This window comes from Gastrolobium bilobum, unplaced genomic scaffold (genome assembly GCF_033153095.1).
Source record: "Gastrolobium bilobum isolate Gb01-03AN ecotype WA unplaced genomic scaffold, APGP_CSIRO_Gbil_v1 utg341, whole genome shotgun sequence".
Taxonomy (NCBI): domain Eukaryota; kingdom Viridiplantae; phylum Streptophyta; class Magnoliopsida; order Fabales; family Fabaceae; genus Gastrolobium; species Gastrolobium bilobum.
In genome coordinates, this window is record NW_026899046.1 from 480726 (window position 1) to 485923 (window position 5198).

The window sequence follows — 5198 nt, forward strand, 5'->3', positions numbered from 1 at the left end:
TTTGAAGTAGAAACGGAGATGGCAGCTCAAGATCCACCACCGGAAGAAGAGTTGATGGAGTCAATCTTGGCTCCATTGTTTACAAGGCCCAATTCCAGCATTGTGAGGCCACCGATTAATGCCAACAACTATGACATCCATCCATCACTGATCACATTGGTGGAGAAAACTCAGTTTGGTGGGGAGGACTATGAAGATCCTCATGACTTCATAGACAGATTCATAAGAATCTGTGATACAACCAAACACCACGGAGTATCAGATGATGCGATCAGACTCCGATTGTTTCCGTTTGCTGTGACCGGGAAAACTCTCAGATGGTTGGATCGACAAGCTCCCAACAGCATCAGAACATGGGATGAGTTGGCAGCTAAATTCTTTGCTGAGCACTTTTCTATGGAAAAGTACAACAAGTTGGTAAATGAAATTACCAACTTCACTCAACAACCGGGAGAGAACTTGTGTGCAGTCTGGACCAGATTTCAGGAACTGATCCGGAAGTGCCCCCAATATGACTTGCCAAACACAAAGAAGGTCAGAGTCTTCTATAATGGGATGACACCAGACTCCAGAATGATTGTCAATGGTGCAGATGGTGGAACCATAGGAAAGAAGACAGCAACTAAAACCTTAGAGCTGATTGATTTTATGGCAAGGAATGAGAATGCGTCTATGGCAGCCCAATATGCTCAGCCAAAGAAAGGACTTATACAACTGGAGAACAATGATGCGTCATTAGCTGAGCAGAAGATGATCTCTCAACAGCTAGCTAGTATGAATGCCAAGCTAGATAAGATGCAAGTCTCAACAGCTTAAGTTAATTTACTTAACTGTGAGTACTGCAAAGGGGAGCAATAGACTAATGAGTGCCCAACACTCATGGGAGCTGAACCGTTCCAGGTCAATGGAGTTTGGTATGATCCAAGGCCACCACAAAATACCTAAAGCTTTCAGAGGAATCAGAATGGTAGCCAAGGAAGCAACTTTCAAAGGAGAAATCAAGGGGGATGTTTGGATTATAAATCCAACAATGACCTGCAACCTCCTCCTCCTCCACATAAAGAGCCATCTGAGTTAGAGAAAGCAATGCTGCAACTTTATAAGACCACCAATGATCACATCTAGAATACTAATGCCTTCATGAATGAAACAAAAGCCTACCATAAGAACCAAGATGCTTCCATCCAGAACTTGGAGACTCAAATTGGCCAACTTTCAAGACAACTAGCTGAGAGGAGTCAAGAAAAGAGCAATGCAGTGTTAAAGGAGCAATGCAATGTCATCACTACAAGAAATGAGGAGCTAGAAAAAGAGGAAGTTGAAGTTTCTACAAGAAAGGATGAACAAGCTCAAAAGGATAAAGAAGAAGCAAATGAACAACCTCCTGCAGTTCAAAAGAAGCAATGAGATTTCTCACCTTTTGAGAAACCTCCATATCCAATGAGGCCCAAGCAAAATGAGCAAAGGAAGCAATTTTCTAAATTTTTAGATATTTTTAAGAAATTGTAGATTAATATTCCTTTTGCAGAAACTCTGGAGCAAATGTCTTCATGTGCCAAATTTCTGAAGGAAACATTATCTAAGAAGAGGAAGCTCACAGAGGATGAACCGATTACACTAACAGAGGAGTGCAGTGCAATCTTACAGAAAAACATGCCTCCAAAGTTGAAGGATCCTGGAAGCTTCAGTATTCCATGCACAATTGGCAAGACGACTATAGAGAGAGTCTTATGCGATCTTGGTGCCAACATTAATGTGATGCCATTAACCCTGATGAAGAAGCTGGGGATTAATGAAGTGACGCCAACCAGGATGAATGTTCAACTGGCCGACCCCTCAACAAAGCAAGCACATGGTATTGTGGAAGATGTGCTAGTCAAGGTAGACAAATTTCTAATTCCTGTCGATTTTGTTATTCTTGACATTGATGAAGATGCCAGTGTGCCTATGATCTTCGGGAGGCCATTCTTAGCAACCTCAGAAGCATTAATCGATGTACCTAAGGGTGAGTTGATAATGCACGTGGATGGAGAGCAAGCAATATTCAAGGTACCTATAAATGAAGCTCCTCCATTGCCTGCCTCTCAATCTAAGAATCAAGTCAACTACATGGCTAAGAAAAAAATTAAGGAAGGGAACAAGAAGGAATTTCATCAGCGACATGACGAACACAAGCCAAATGTTAAGATGGAAAAGCCCAAGAGCAAGAAAAAGCATGTGAAAACTAAGTTTAAAGTTTCTGAAAGCCCTCCTCCTCATCCACATGCATATAAGTATAACCATGGTAGGACACAAATTCTGAGCAAGGGTATGGTGTCATCATTGAGCCTGAGTTACCAACCACTATGATCACATAGGGTATGTCAGGCTCGTGACGTTAAACAAGCGCTGGTTGGGAGGCAACCCAATAATTTTTTGAGTCATTTTCTTATTTAATTATGTTAAGGTCATTTAGACATCTTTAGTGTTTTGGGTTGTAATTCTCCAGTACATTGGTCATGTTATTTTCTGCCTGATATTTCACATGTGTGTTGTTTATACTTGCGCAACAGTATTTTCTCCGACTAGTTTAGTTATTGCTCAGGACAACAATATTCTAAATCTGGGAATTGGGTCGCGTACGCGTTATTTGAAGTATTACACACAGAGGAATAACAGCAAAGGTTCAGCAGATTTATAGCTATTTCAGGGGAGTTATTTTAACCTTTCCACTTTATTTTCATTTTTAGTAGTAAATTTTTTTTATTTTCTGCTATGCGAAAGCACATTTCAGATTTAGATGTGCTACTCAGTCAATTCCTTGGTTGAAAATGAGAAAGCGTTGCATGATATATAGTATTTGTCATGTCATTGCATAGAGCATGAATAGAGATTATGATTGCTCGTTTGTTTGATTTCTGTGTTGATAATGGATAATGATGCTTGGAATGAAATTAAGAGGAGTCTAGTTTGATACCATATTGTGAGGATTGTGCCGATACAGTTAAATTTTTTTTAGAGAGTCCTCACTGCAGTAGTACTCTAGAACTTGATCTAATTCTCTCCAATGCATGTGTTGATTGAAGTGATAGAGGCATTTTATTCTATTAGCTTATGGCCAAGTAGCCACCTGAGAAATCATCCATTGCTAGCCATGTTGAGCCTGAGACCATTTTTGTTCAATTACCTTATTAAACTGTTTAGACCATTTCCATCAGAACTTACCTTGATTGAGATTGAAATGTCAATAATCAAAAGTTAGAAGTGATTAAGGTAAGCTCCACTAGAAGTTAAGCAGTTGAAAAGGAAAAGAAAAGAATAGTTCTCACGTGAATTTAAAGAGGAAAGAAAAATAAATTGCAAAAATTGAAAAGCAATGATGAAGAAAAAGGTGAGAAAAAGGATGAATCATGAATTCAAATAAATAGTGGAGGTGGAACTTGAATTGAGAGATGATTGAGTCTTAATGAAAATGGTGTTTCAATCTCAATAATTATTCAGCTACTTTCCAAAAGATCCTAACCTTAAGCCAAGCCAAGTTATAACCTTAAGAAGCCCTTTTGATCAATCATGCATGTGTTAATGTTCCTCATCTTCAGGAACTTGAGAAAAAGGATCAAGTTTATGGTAGTACAGCAACTGTGAGGGAATGAGTGATGATGAATACCCCCAAACACCAAGTGATGAGTGAATATTATGTCTCGTGAGGGGTAATCAAGTTAGACTCTGATATTTGAATGTAGTTGATAAGCATCATCTTAAGTTTGATGTGGAAATCATTCATGCTTATTATAGTAATCTTTATGATTGTCTGTGCAATGCTATGCTTGATTAATTGAACCTTGCTTCCCATGCTTTAATTCTATTTATTGCTGAAGACAACAACATCTAAATCTGGGAATTGTTTGATGTGTGTCTAGCATATGATGCTTTCTAACTTAAAAGAAGCAAGGAATTAATCATAAATATGTGAAAATAAGTTATAAATGCAAGAAATATTGATTATTCCTTCTCAATCATTCTCTCACTCAATTTATGTGTTTTAATAGCAGGAAATGCCACAAAAGGAAGCAAAAGAGAGAAGTTCAATTTTCCAGCTAGCGCACGATGCGCGGGACCTGGCGCACGGTGTGCCATTTTATGCACATCGTCCCTGTATCCTGGCGCACGGTGCGCGGGACCTGGCACACGGTGCTCGGGACCTGGAGCACGGTTCGCCGTTTGACAGCTTCAGTTCTGTTTTCTCATGCAAAGTGCGCCAGACTTGGCGCAAAGTGCGTGGGTGATACTTTTCAATTTTTATCTGATGCGAATTACTCAAAAAGGAGGCCCAATTAGAGAGCAATTGAAAGGAGGTTTTCCCAAAACCTAATAAGAGGATCAGAAACAGAGGAAGGAAGGACTTTTGACAACAAGGAAGAGAAAAAAAAACAAAGAGAGTGAGAATTCTTGGGAGCTTATTGGAGTTTCAAAGATCCGATCGATCAAGACGGAAGATCTTCATCTTCTTTCTCTTCTTTAGGTTCTTAATTTTATTTTATTTTATGATTATTTTGTCAGACATGAACATGTCTGGCTAGTTCTATAATTGTGGTAAGGGTCACAACCCTTGATGTGAACCCCTTGTAGTTTGGTTGAAGTTTATGTTTATTTATTTAAATTGAATTTATCTTGCCTTGTTCTTCATTACATAATTCTTTTGGAACTGATCAATCTATTAGGATTGCGAGGGTTAGGGTTTTCAATAGGGATATTGGAATTCTAATTCTTGACAAAGGGTAAGATAACTGTTCATTTACGCACTAGGGATAGGCTACATGAACCGCAAACGTTAAAGATTCATTGATTCTAAGGGTTAACTTAAAAAGGGATTTCTAAGGGATTAGGATTCTAATAGAGTTAATAAGGTTAAAGTCACTAAGGGATTAGTGCTTAACTAATCATATAAAAGATGATGAATCGTTTGATCAATTGAATAAGTAAACGTAAATGTACTCCAAGTTGCAAGGTGGGGATCATAAAGGTGTTGGCGTCTCTTTACCGCAATATTTTCTCAAATATTTTCTCAACCTTTAATCTTGTGTTCTTGAGTTTCTAAAGAACCTTTGAATTGTTTACATTTTCTTGAATTGTTCTCATATTTCACAAACCATAATTGTTTTTAAAACCATTTTATTAATCCGACAAGAGAGGAATAGTTATAATAACTTTGGTGCCTC